The following is a 13,313-nucleotide window of genomic DNA, read 5'->3' on the forward strand; positions in this document are numbered from 1 at the left end:
CATGTACTAAGTACATCTAAAAGAAACCAAGCCAGTCCAATTCATGATACACTTTGTATGAGTACTCAGTCATCATTTCATAGAGAGTCAAGGTGAGGCCCAAAATGTCAGCTTTGTCTATTCACATGTGTGAGTTGGAAATCATTGGTCTTTTCAATGGGGGCAGCATATCAAAATATATTGCAACATATCCAATTGTCGATAGAGCAGAGGCATTGCAAATCCTGTTGTTTGGAGTTGAGACGCTATTCATGTGATAAAGCATTTTATTTGCACTTGTAGTGACCTTATATATATTCATTCAAATCCACATTAATTTTCCACTTTTAACCTTTGTGAAAAATGCTAAAAATAGGAGCAACCCCGCCCCCAAAACAACCCACCAAAAAGCCAAACCTCTTCAAGCCCCAAGTTCAAAGCACCTTGTGTGTTTTATTTTAAATTTAAAAAATTTGATGGTAGATTTTGCTCTTATGACTTTCTGTGGTTGACAAGAATGGCTTCTGACAAACCTCCAAAGCAAGTTCTTTTTGCTGGCCTGGTGCCTTCTTCAAATTTAGGAGAATTCATTGAAAAGTTCCTTTTTACCTTCTAAACCTTCTTAAGTTTCACCTTCTTAAATTTCTTAACATTTTTTTTGCTCAACCCCATTACAACCTCTTATTGATATAATGTAGACATGAACTGAGTGCCACCAGTACTGAAATTATCCTTAGGTTCTGTTGGAAAACCTTATGGAAAAGAAATTGCAAGTCTTCTGTTCAAAATGTAACTTACATGCAATTTTCTGTATTTGAACAGCAAGCTAATTAATAGTATCTTGAGTATCTTCCTGCTGACAAGCTGGTTGCTCGATGGGAGGGGTTCAAGACCCTTCCTCCCAGATATTCTTCTCAGGCCCATTGAGCACTTAGGGGCGGGGCCGCTGAACAACCACTGTGCTAGCAGATTGCTCCAGAGGACTGGCAGCAAACAGAGCTTAGGCAATTGGGATAGAGCAGTTGATGTGAGCATGGGTGCAGTGCCCTCATTCTATACCCTCACACTGTAGTTCATGAGCCCCCATTGATGTGTTAACCTTACTAGTCACCCAGAGAAGACTCAATTAGTTCAAAGTAAAAACATATAATGAAATATTATTATAGTATATATAGTGAGTATATATACAGCATATATAGTAAGTATATATAATATATACATATATATAGTAAGAATAGTAGCAACATAATATTTTTCTCATAAACTTGGTGCATATTTTCCCTTAAATAAATATATCATCAGCGGGAAAAGTGGGCACAAATGAGGAACCAGGGTAGCCAGGGAAACATATCTTCAATGCTTCAGGGCTGCAGTAATCACCTGGCTAAATCATTATGCTTCTCTCACCGGACCTCCTTCCTACTAGCCTCCTCTGGTCACATCATCTCACCTGGATGTGTAGTCTCTACCACTTGATGTACTGCTGGTCACATGATTTTTTCCAGCCAGAACTAGTTCCATTTGGCACATGGCTGTGAAGCTTCTGGATTCAGTTAAAGTTCTTGGCTATAGGGCTTTTTCTTCCTAATGAGAAGAGTGAATTTTGCCATACTCTTTTAGTTCAAGACCTATGAATTATTATTATTTTTTTATAGCTCTTTTAGCAGTAACCCTTGTCATAGCCACTGGACCAGCAACTCTTCTTTTGTGGGGAATTTTTCCCCCTGTTTTTTTTTCTCTTAAGGAAAGGCATATCTGTTCCTTTCCAGAATTCTGACTACCAATCCATCCATCTCCAGGAAGAGATTCTTTGCATCAGGGACCAAGCTCAATCTTTTACTTGGACTAAATTTTCTGGTCTGGGACTTGTGACCCTCTGTCATATACTTAGGTTTTTTTGAACACTCCCAGTTTTAATCACTAAAGGCTAGCCCCTTCCATTTGGGGACTACTTGCCCATCACTGATAAGCGCCCTAAGATCCCCGGGTTTCCAAGATTGTTAACTCCAAATCCTCTTCTGCTCACCTGAGTAGGTGAATGGGGAGAAGTGAAGGCATAATCAATCAATCAGTAATTAGTCAGTAAGCATTTTCTAATGACGTCTATGTGTCAGGCATTGTGCTAAGTGCTGGGGATATAAAGACAAAAATAGCCCTTGACCTAAAGGAGTTTATGTTCCAGCAAGAGAGACAACTTGTATGTATGTAAGTATATACAAAATAAGGGGCAGCTAGTTGGCACAGTGGATAGAGCATTGGACCTGCAGTTAGGAAGATGTGAGTTCAAATCTATCCTCAGACACTTACTAGCTGTTTGACCCTGGGCAAGTCACTTAGCCCCTATTTGCCTCAGTTTCTCATCTGTAAAATAAGGACACACAGAAGGAGGGAATGGCAATCCACTCCAGTCTCTCTGCCAAGAAAACTCCGCGGATGAAGTCCATGAGATCATGTAGAGTTGGACACCACTGAGCAGCAACAATATACAAAATATGTGCAAAGTTCACTAGTAATTGGGAGGATCAGGAAAGGCTTCATGGAAAAGATAATGCTTGAGATGAGTTTTGAGGGAAAAGAGAAACTCTTAGGGGAGGAAGTACATTTTATTCATCCATAGAGTAGGGAGATGGAATATTGTATGTGAGGCTAGTCTGGCTGGACCATAGAGGCATATATACCATAAACTAAGATCAGAATCAGGTTATGAAGGGTTTTAAAAACTAAACATAGGGGCCTATGGAGCCAGCTCATTGTCTCTCCTCTTACCTAGCCACATTCCTGGCCTTTCACATGTACACACATCCAGCAAAGCCTGAAAAAGACTTTGGACTTATCATGGTACACATGAAAGACCAACCAGACCATAAAGAATTCTTTGTAGAGGAAATCCAAGCAGTTAGACTGTGAACTCTTCATGGGGCTTCTGGCAACCCACAGACCAGGTAGCACCCAAATGTGAGCTAAAAGCATAATTACTTGAGTCAAAACCAGTACCAGTATGAAGAGGATAGGAACACCAGGAAGATATGGTCAGAAAAGAAAATATTATTTTGTTTTGATCAATGTAAGGTTGAGCTGAGCTGAATTATGAAAATTGATAGAAAGAATCCTTACTTGTATCTTTCAGTATGCTGAAGGAGAACAGCCTGGGAAAGCCCCAGTATTCAAAGGGGTCGAGTTAAAAAGGCAGTGTGGTGGAAGGAATATTAAACTGGACATTAGGAGACCTGGGTTCAAGTTCTGGATTTGCCAATAGTTGTATGAGCTTAAGAAGTTACTCAAGCTTTCTGGCCCTCAGTTTGTTTCCTCAGCTAGATGGTGCAGAGGATAGAGCCTTGCCCCTGGAGTCAGGAGGACCAGAGTTCAAGTTCAGACAGACACTTATTATCTGTGTGGTACTGGGCAAATCACTTAACCCCATTCACCTGGGTTTCCTCATCTGTAAGTGAGATGGAAAAGGAAATGGCAAAGCACTCTAGTATCTTTGCCAAGAAAACCCCACATGGAGTCATGAAGAATCAGATACAACTGAAAAACGACTCAACAAAAAAGTGAAGTGTGTTTGGATAGTGATGGAGGGGTGAGAGTTAATGAGGATATTCTTAGTCAATTTATCCCTCCCTCCCTGGCCAAACCTAGTTGATGAAATCACAGAAGGGGCAGATAATAGAGAAAACAAAATATTTTTTCCAATGTGGGGGCGTTGAATCTTGGCAATCATATTTCTGGGAGTGTTATATTTGTGTTTTCTCTCTGGTAGTAACTTGTATATTTTGTCAATCTGTATTTGGTCTTTTGGTTCTAGTGTTTCCAAGCCATTTCTCTTTGTAATTTCTTAAATTTTTTCCCAGCATTTTATTTAATTATATTTTTTTCTGGGAACCTAATGATCTTTATTTGATTTCTCCATTCTTATCTTTTAGGTCAGCAGTTTTTGTTAGTAGATATCTAACATTTGTTCCAATTTTGTTGTCTTTTGACCTTACTCTATTATTATTGTTATAGTTAATCTTTCAAATATATATTTCTATCATAGAATTTTTGAATTCTGTTTCCTCCATCTTTTTTCCAGGTATCTAACATGTTTCTAAGCTTCTAAGCTGTATGTCTCACTCTTTACTATTTATTTCATTCTTTTATTAGGCTTTTCAACTACTTTTTGATCCTTGCAGCTATTCAGTATTCTTTTCTAGGGTTCTGGGTATAACTATTACAGAATTATCTTCTTCTGGCGGAGAAGATAATTTGGGATTATTTTTACCCCCCAATATTTTTCCTTATATTAGGAGTTTTCCTTTGCTTCTCAGTCTCTCCACTGATTTTATCTATCTCTACCCCTATGAGGGCTTAATTTTTTTTTAACTTTCCCCTGTTGATGGATGGAGGACTCTGACTGAACAACTGTTGATGGGAGATTGCGCTGGGATGGCTGATGAGGCCCCCTGATAACCATCTACCTCAGACCTTTCTAGTTAGAGTCTCTACCTCAGCCTTCTCTTCCTGAGAGCTCCTTTAATCATCTTTATTTTGCCTTGGATGGGACACTAGTAGAGAAGTACAGGTCACAGCAAACAGCTCTTCTCATCTTCCAGATCAGAGCAGCTTCTTCACAGTTTCCATCCTTGGAGACAATGAGTGTCTGATCTAGAATCCAACCTGGTTCCATAAAGCATCAGTTTTAATCACAGACTAGTTCCTGGTCCTCTTATCCCTTTGGTTTTCATTCTTTGGACAGTTGAAGAGAGAGGAGCAAGCAGAGACATGAATCCCTGGATCTGGGCTTAAGTTTGCTGTTTGCTTCCATTGCCTCCTACCTGGTATTGAACTATCAGTTCATTTTTTCCTCAGAATCATGTCTTCTGCTATTCTCATCCTGCCTCTGAAAAATACTTCACTTATGCCTAAATGTATTTATTTTCCCTTATGCTGAAATTACACCGTTTAACTTGTACTGGAAACTTCTAAGTTTAGAGTCAAGCATGTAGAGTATTGTACCATATTCTGAAATAAAGTATGGTACTGTTCTTCTTGGGAAATTTTTTTTTTCAAAATTAAAAACATTTTTTTGGCTTGGCTGCTACTTTAACTATTGCTACACAATAGTATGGGGCTGGTGTTGGTGTTGGGGCTGGTGGAACATGAGCCAGTAACATTTGCCTCTTATTTTTATTTTTAAAAATTATGTGGAGAATTCACTTCTTTTTAATTATAGTTCTTTTATTTAGTTTTGGACATTTCTTGTGGGAGGTAGAGATGAAAAGAGCTGGGCTTGGCTGGTACTTCTCACTCAACCATCTCCCTAGAAATCTCTCCAGTATTATTTCTGTTACACAACACTGCCTACCAAGAGCTGTCCTGATTTTGTAGAAAGAAGAACAAAACAAAATGATGTGCTCATTTAAATATGCTTCATTCATAAACAGTGTTAGATTAATTGTGGCACCAGGGAAATTGTTTTCTTGTAAGATAAAACAGATTTACCAGACTTGTACTCTTAGGTCCTTTTCTCTAGGGGAAATCCTTCTCTAATATAGCATATTGGCATTTAGGGTCTGCCCAATGAGAGCCTAGGTCTTAGAGAATACATAATGTCCTTTAGGAGTTTGCTTCTGGGAGTGTGTAATGACACACTTTGGAATAGGGGTGTAGCTTTCTAGTTCAGAACATATGTGGATATTTTGTGATTATTTCCTGTTCTCTTACACAGGGTGAAGAAGAGCCTCTTAATTGGCTGTTGAGCTGAGTATGCATACAAAAGACATTAACTTACAAAACTGCATGGTTTCTTTCCTGGTGGTGATTGGGTCAATGACTGCTGCTTCCCCTTGGGTGGGGAGAGAAAGGCAGTGCCAGTGGCCTACTCTTACCACCTTGGGCCAGCACGAAGTCACAAGTCAATGGTGTGCTTTTTTCTGTCCCTGTTATGTTTTGTTCTTTTCTGATCTTAGGAGAATGAAATTTGGAGATGGACCATACTAGGCTATGACTTGGTGAGCTTCAAAATTTCAGAAGGCTCAGCAGAGGTCCCGGAATTGGAGTCCATACCAGAGATTGCCAGCAGCCAAGTGTGATGGAGAGTGTAATCTTGAGAAGTGAAGTACAGGATCCAGTCCAGCAGTGAATGGACCCAGCAGCAGAGATACCATGTCCTGCAAACAAAGAAATGGGTGTCTATTGATTATGACACATTTGGAAGTGAATTTGGTGGGATGAATGCTTTGTAGGAACTGCTTTAAGTCTGAGGCCATTCTCCTAGGGGACTGAGGTGTTGAGAAGAGAGTGTCCCCAACTGGAGTGGGAGGGGATGAATTTATACTTCTGTTTTTGCTATACCTTCTAAGTCAATATTTCTTTTTAAAAGCTTTTTGTTGTTTGTTGTTGTTGCTTAGTCATTTCAGTTGTATCCCGCTCTTTGTGACTCCATTTGGGATTTTATTGGCAAAAATACTAGAATAGTTTGCCATTTCCTTTTCTGGCTCATTTTACAGATGAGAACACTGAGGCAAACAGGGTTAATTGACTTGCTCAGGGTCACACAGCTAGGAAGTATCTGAGGCCAGATTTGAACTCAGGAAGATGAGCCTTCCTGACTCCAAACCTGGCAGTAGCTTATCATTGCTATTGGGGATATATCAATTGGTAGAATTGAAAGTAGAGTGTTAATTACTGGGCTAATTAATGATATCAGAAACACTAACTGCAGTTGATGAAATTGATAGAGGGAAAACACACTGGAATGAGGATGTGAGTTGATAGCATTAGAAACAAACCTCTTCACTGACTCTTAGCTTCCCTGGCTTCCTCCAAGCCTCAACTAAAGTCCCGCTTTTTGCAGGAAGCCTTTTCCAGTGCTCTTTAAGTTTGGGGCCTTCTCTCTGACACTACTTTCGATTTATCCTGAATATTTCTTATTTGTAAATATTTGTTTACATGCTGTTTCCCCACAGACTGTGAGCTCTCGAGAGTAAGGGCTGTTTTTTGTCTTTCTTTGTAACCCTAGCATTTAGCAGAGTGCCTGGCATATGATATGTGCTTAACAAATGACCAACTGAAAAGCACCTCTACATTTCAGGAGGACCCCTAGAATCCTGAATGGGAAACATAGCCGGCAGCTGTGCAGGGATCCAAATTGTCATTGTGAATGGGAGTTTAGGAGTGTGAGCTTCAAAGTCTGTATTTCCACAGTCTCAGGTACTTTAATCTGGGGGAAATCCTTCTTTGATACTACACACTGGTATGTAGCATAACCATCTTCAGATCTGAAGTACGCAGCTATGCATGAATCATTTCTGAGGTATTAGGAAAATGGCCAAACCCTAAATTCACTTGTGCTAGACTGAGTTTTTCTTTTAACACCCAACTATGCATTTCTATTGCACCTACCTGGTGCCAAGTAAAATAGTGCCATGATTTGTGTATAGAACATCTCAATAACACTCATACCACAGCAGGGTCTCTCTAGGGGCAATCTTCTTTATGTCTTCCCAGAGTGCATCTGGGAGGCATAGACTGAGGATCAGGGGATCTCAGGCTTATGCTTTTCTCTGTGAAGTTCTGGCAAGTTAGTATATCAATTCCTGCTCATAAGATATGATCGTTCCACCTGAAACCCTGCCATATTGGTGAAGAGTTTTGAGCTTTTCTATATGTTACATACCACTCTACACAGCATATTGTAGTTATGATTTTAAGACTTTTGTATTAGATGGTTATGAATCTTCCTCAGCAGAGATATGAATAAAGACATAATTGCCTGAAACTTTATTTGATCTCTGCTCTCAGAGAATATTGATAAAAGCTATCATCAATTAGTATAGATAGCTCTAGAGGTCTTTCATTTTACAACAAATTGAGGAGAGGGAAAGAGTCAGGGACACTGGTGGAGAAGACTTCTGAGGAAACCAAGATTTACCTGGATTCACATTGTCTATGAGAAAGCAGAGAATAATTCAAGATCCCAAACTATCCATCTGAGCATAGCAATATTGCCCTCAGATAGAGGTGAACGTACATGCTCATTTCTAAAACTTTATTGAGGCTGTATCAATGCCATTTTTAGAAGCCTTCTTCCCTAGATTAGCATATATTTCTTTTTGCCCAATATAGTAATCTTCACATAGGCACGTTTTGGGTGAATACTATCTGCAGAAACAACCGAGACAGCAAGGGACCACTAATTTGCATGTGGCCAACCTAACCCTACCTGTCCTGGGTTATCTGCTCACTTTTGGTGGCAATGGTGAGATCAGCTCCAGAGAACGGATAACTATAAAATTAAGTCAGACGATGAGTAGGAACCCAGTTGGGAGAAACTGAGGAATGGGAGAAGAGAATAAGCATTTGTTGTTGTTCAGTCATTTCATTTGTGTCCATTTTGCGACCTCATTTGGAGTTTTCTTGGTAAAGATTCTGGAGTGGTTTGTCATTTCCTTCTCCAATTCATTTTACAGATGAAGAAACTGAGACAAACAGGGTTAAGTGACCTGCCCAGGATCGCACAGCTAGTAAGTGTCTGAGGTCAGATTTGAACTTAGGGAGATGAATCTTCCTGACTTCAGGCCCAGCACTCTACCACCGCACCATATAATCCCTAATATGTGCCAGACATCATGCTAAATACTTTTTACAAATATCTCATTTCATGCCCACAATCACCCCATAGGTACTTTTATTATGCTTATCTTACAGTCGAAGAAACTGAGGTAAACAGAAGTTAAGTGACTTGCCCAGGGTCTCACAACTAGTAAGAGTCTGAGGCCAGATTGGAAGGAAGTTCTTCTTGATTCCAGGCGCAGAGTTCTACCCACTGGGCCACTAGCTGGGCCCTTTCCTCCCTTTGTTATTTATTACCTTACATAACTCACAATATTTGCTCTAGTTTTTCATTTGCTAGGAATACCATTTACACTAGATATCTCGTTTGTCAGACTCCATACTCCAAATATAGCCCTTACAGGGCTAACTCACCTATAAAATATTTACTTAAGATAGGCAGTTTTTGTTTGATCATCTTTGAAACTTTTCCCATTGGGCCAAAGGCATGAATTTTATTGTAGGAGTGTCACCACAAAATTTTTTGCCTCTTGATGAAAATGTGAAGTACATGGCATTACATGTCCCCTAGCTAGGAATGTAATAAAAAGCTAGGCAAATAGAAATTCTGACTTTGAATGATGCAATAAATCTGGTTGCCACAAAGGTTAACATTGCTTCTTACAGTAAAACATGCAAAATAAAGTATAATGAGGAATAAACCTTGGCTTTCTATTGATAGATTGCCAGTATTCCCTCCCCTCCTGACAGTGACATTGAGGCAGGTGGGTAGATGGTTGGCTTAGTTAAAAGAAGAAAGTTTCTAGCTTCTTGTGTGGCAGGAAATTTGCTATGTCTCCAGACTCTGTGAGGAGGTATGGTGGGGAGATGGGCTGAACTTTACTCTCTCTACCCTCTTTTCCACTCCCATGAGACATGGATTCAGTTAGGTGAGCTTGTGCCTTGGGGCCCATGACAGACTTTTCCATTTTTCATTTCCTTTCTTCAGTACGTAACTGAACTTAGTTTATGAGTCAGGAATCTATATAGACTTGGAGACAACCTTGTTCACTTGAGAGGCAGGGAAGTCCTGGGTACTATCCAATTGCTGATTACTGATAATCTGAGGAGGAGCTAATGGCAACTCCTTTAGAATTCCTAGAGACAATGACCACCACCAAGTGGATCGATATCAGCCTAGCCATTTCAGCAGCAGGCATATATCAGGATATATGGACCATGGTATCTGGACCATGTAGAGCCAAGGCAAAGTGTAAAATGCCTAATTAGCAGTTCTATTACAGGCCTTCTATTCTGATGTTGTTTAAATAATCAGCCTTCCAATGATTAGAATGATAGTTATAGTATTGAATTCTGTTTAAATCATTTTGTCTTATGTGCACTTGTGGGTATCCTGTGTTTAGTATTCCTTTTACATGTAAGGAAAAATTGCTCGTCATAGACCTGATTTATATTGTATATTGAGTATGTTTTTGCTCCCTGGGTTTTTTTTGAAGCCATAGATATGGACCATAATCTAGACCAGCGCTTCTTAAACTGTGGCTCGCTACCTCCAAAACTTGGCAATGGTAAAAGGTTTCTGAACTAGCAATGACCAAAAATTAATTAAAAATCAAACTTGTAATGAATCTGAGGTGTTTCTGGCAGTGCTTGCCCATGTTGCATCTCGCAACTTCAGTGCAGCCTTGGTTCTAAACACAAAGCATGCACACTGTGAATGCTGTCATGCCCACACAATACCAATGCTGCCAAAATTTGAAAAGTGGTTGGGGGTGGAAAAAGTTTGAGAAGCCCTGAAGAAGTAAAAATCATCCCTGGTTTGCCAAGGTGAAGACAAAATGAGTATGGTCAAAGGGAACTTGGAGTGAACCTGGTCTATACCATACGTCTGGGCACAGGACAGCGAGTGGGGGCTCCAGCCGCAATCATTCTTCAAAGTTAAATTCACACTGTCTTTGGGAGGTAGGTAGGATAGGAACCATTATTTCCATCTTACAAATGGGGAAATAGGTTTAGAGAAGTTGTGACTCACCCATGGTAAAGCATTAGTAAGTGTCAGAAGAGAGATTTGGCTAAACATGTACCTGACTCACAGTCCAGGACCCCATGTACAGAGCATTATGGTGTTCCATCATCTTCACAACTACCCTGTGAGGTATGTAGAGTCATTCTGTCAATAAATGTTAATTAAGTACCTACAATATGTCAGGCACTGTGCTGAGCACACACAATAATACTGTAAGTATTACTATTGCCACTTAAAAAATGATGGAATTTCTAACTGGCTTTTAGGGGCAGCTAGGTGGTACAGTGGAGAGAGTGCCAGGCCCAGAGTCAGAAAGACCTCTCTTCTTGAGTTCAAATCTGGTCTCAGACACTTACTAGTTGTGTGACCCTGGGCAAGTCACTTAACCCTGTTTGTATCAGTTTCCTTATCTGTAAAATGAGTTGGAGAAGGAAATGGCAAACCTCTCCAGTATCTTTGCCAAGAAAACCCCATATGGGGTCATGAAGAGTCAGACATGACTGAACAACGACAAAGCTTTTTGGCCTTGGGCCTAGGGTTACAGATGAAAAATAAGAGGATTGAACTAGATGTCTCCCTTCTTTTCCAGCTCTGACATTTTCTGTGATTCTGTATGTCATATTGCCCCAGGCAAATTGTAGTTTCTTTTCCATCTCTATTTTACCTTCTCTTATTCCTCCCACCAAGATCAAGACAAATACGTTGCACATAATATTAAATTCTCATTTAAGTTTGGCCTTATCTTAGCATATGGTGTGAAATATTGGTCTATGCCTAGTTTCTGCCATGCTATTTTCCAGTTTTCCCAGCAGTTTTTGTCGAATAGTGAGTTCTTAGTCCAAAAGCTGGTGTTTTGGGGTTTATCCAACAATAGATTACTATAGTCATTTACTACTGTGTCGTATGTACCTAACTCATTTCACTGATCCACCACTCTGTTTCTTAGCTGGTACCAAATAGTTTTGATGACTGCCATTTTATATTATAATTTCAGATCTGGTAGGACTTTTTTTTCATTAATTCCCTTGATATTCTTGACCTTTTCTTCTTCCAGGTGAATTTTATTATTTTTTCTAGCTCTATAAAATATTTTTTGGTAGTTTGATTGGTATGGCACTGAATAAGTAAATTAATTTAGGTAGAATTGTCATTTTTTTATTGTGTTAGCTCAGCCTATCCATGAGCAATTGATATTTTTTCCAGTTGTTTAGATCTGACTTTATTTGTGTGAAAATTTGTATACACAATTTTGTAATAGTGTTTGGTTATAGTTCCTGGGTTTCTCTTGGCAGGTAGACTCCCAAATATTTTATATTGTCTACAGTTATTTTAAATGGAATTTCTCTTTCTATCTCTTGCCGCTCAGCTTTGCTGATAATATATAGAAATGCTGATGATTTATGTGGGCTTATTTTGTATCCTGCAACTTTGCTAAAGGTGTTAATTATTTCAAGCAGATTTTTAGTTCAATCTCTAGGAATCTCTAAGTATAACATCAAATCATCTGCAAAAAAGTGATAGTCTTGTTTCCTCCTATTCTGATTCCTTCAATTTCTTTTTCTTCTCTTATTGTTAAAGCTAACATCTCTAATGCAATATTGAATAATAGTGGTGATAATGAGCATACTTGTTTCACTCGATCTTATTGGGAAAGCTTCTAGCTTATCCGCATTAAATATAACGCTTGCTGAAGACTAGGTAGATACTACTTATCATTTTAAAGAAAATTCCATTTATTTCTATGCTCTGTGGTGTTTTTAATAGGAATGGGTGCTGAATTTTGTCAAAAGCCTTTTCTGAGTCTATTGAGATAATCATATGATTTCTGTTAGTTTTGTTATTGATATGGTCAATTTTGCTGATAGTTTTCGTAATATTGAACCAGACCTATATTTCTGGTATAAATTCCACCTGGTCATAGTGTATTATCCTCGTGATAAATTGCTGTAATCTCTTTGCTAATATTTTTTTTTGCTAATATTTTATTTAGAATTTTTGTATCAATATTCATTAGGAAAAATTGGTCTGTAATTTTCTTTGTTTTAAGCCTTCTTCATTCTTATCCAAGGTCTGGAGGCTGAGCTGCTCATTTTTGTTCGGGTGTCCGAGAACATAAAATACTGAAAGCAAGAGATAACATTTCGCCTCTTTAGGCAAAAAGAGGGTCTTTAAAATTAGAGGGGGCAGGCATCACTGCACTCAACGCCTCCGGCAAGGAAAAATATTAACACCCTCTTGCCTCCCCCGAGCTTTTTCTCTACCCCAGGTAGAAAAAAAATTAACGCTGGAAATGAACACCGGGAGACTCCCTTTGTTCAGAAACTTCTGCTGGGTCGGTTTCCTCATCCATTCAATTAAAAATGGCAAGGCAACCACAGCCTCTCCTTTCTTCGACAATTAGAGTGACCTGACTCGCCTGCTACAGGTTTTCACCGTAATGAATCAAGTTCCACTGCCCTCCTTTTCTCTCTCTCTCTCTTCCTTTTCCCTGGATCGTCTCCGCGCGCTCCACTGGGGAGGCGCTACAAGCCTCCTCCTACGACAGGGGGGTGTGTTCACTTCTTTCTGGGACAATCTCCAAAAAACAAAAGCAGACCAAGGCAGAGCTTTCTGTCCGCTGCCGCCGCTGCTGCTTTCGAGGTTGCTGCTGCTGCTGAGACCACCGACCCTCTGTCAGAGACAGCTGGAAGGCTGAGCTGCCCAGGTCCGGTGGACAAGGCAGAGCGTGGCTGGAACTCCCTCCCGGTCTCCAGGA

This window comes from Trichosurus vulpecula, chromosome 1, assembly GCF_011100635.1.
Source record: "Trichosurus vulpecula isolate mTriVul1 chromosome 1, mTriVul1.pri, whole genome shotgun sequence".
In the NCBI taxonomy this organism is placed as follows: Eukaryota; Metazoa; Chordata; class Mammalia; order Diprotodontia; family Phalangeridae; genus Trichosurus; species Trichosurus vulpecula.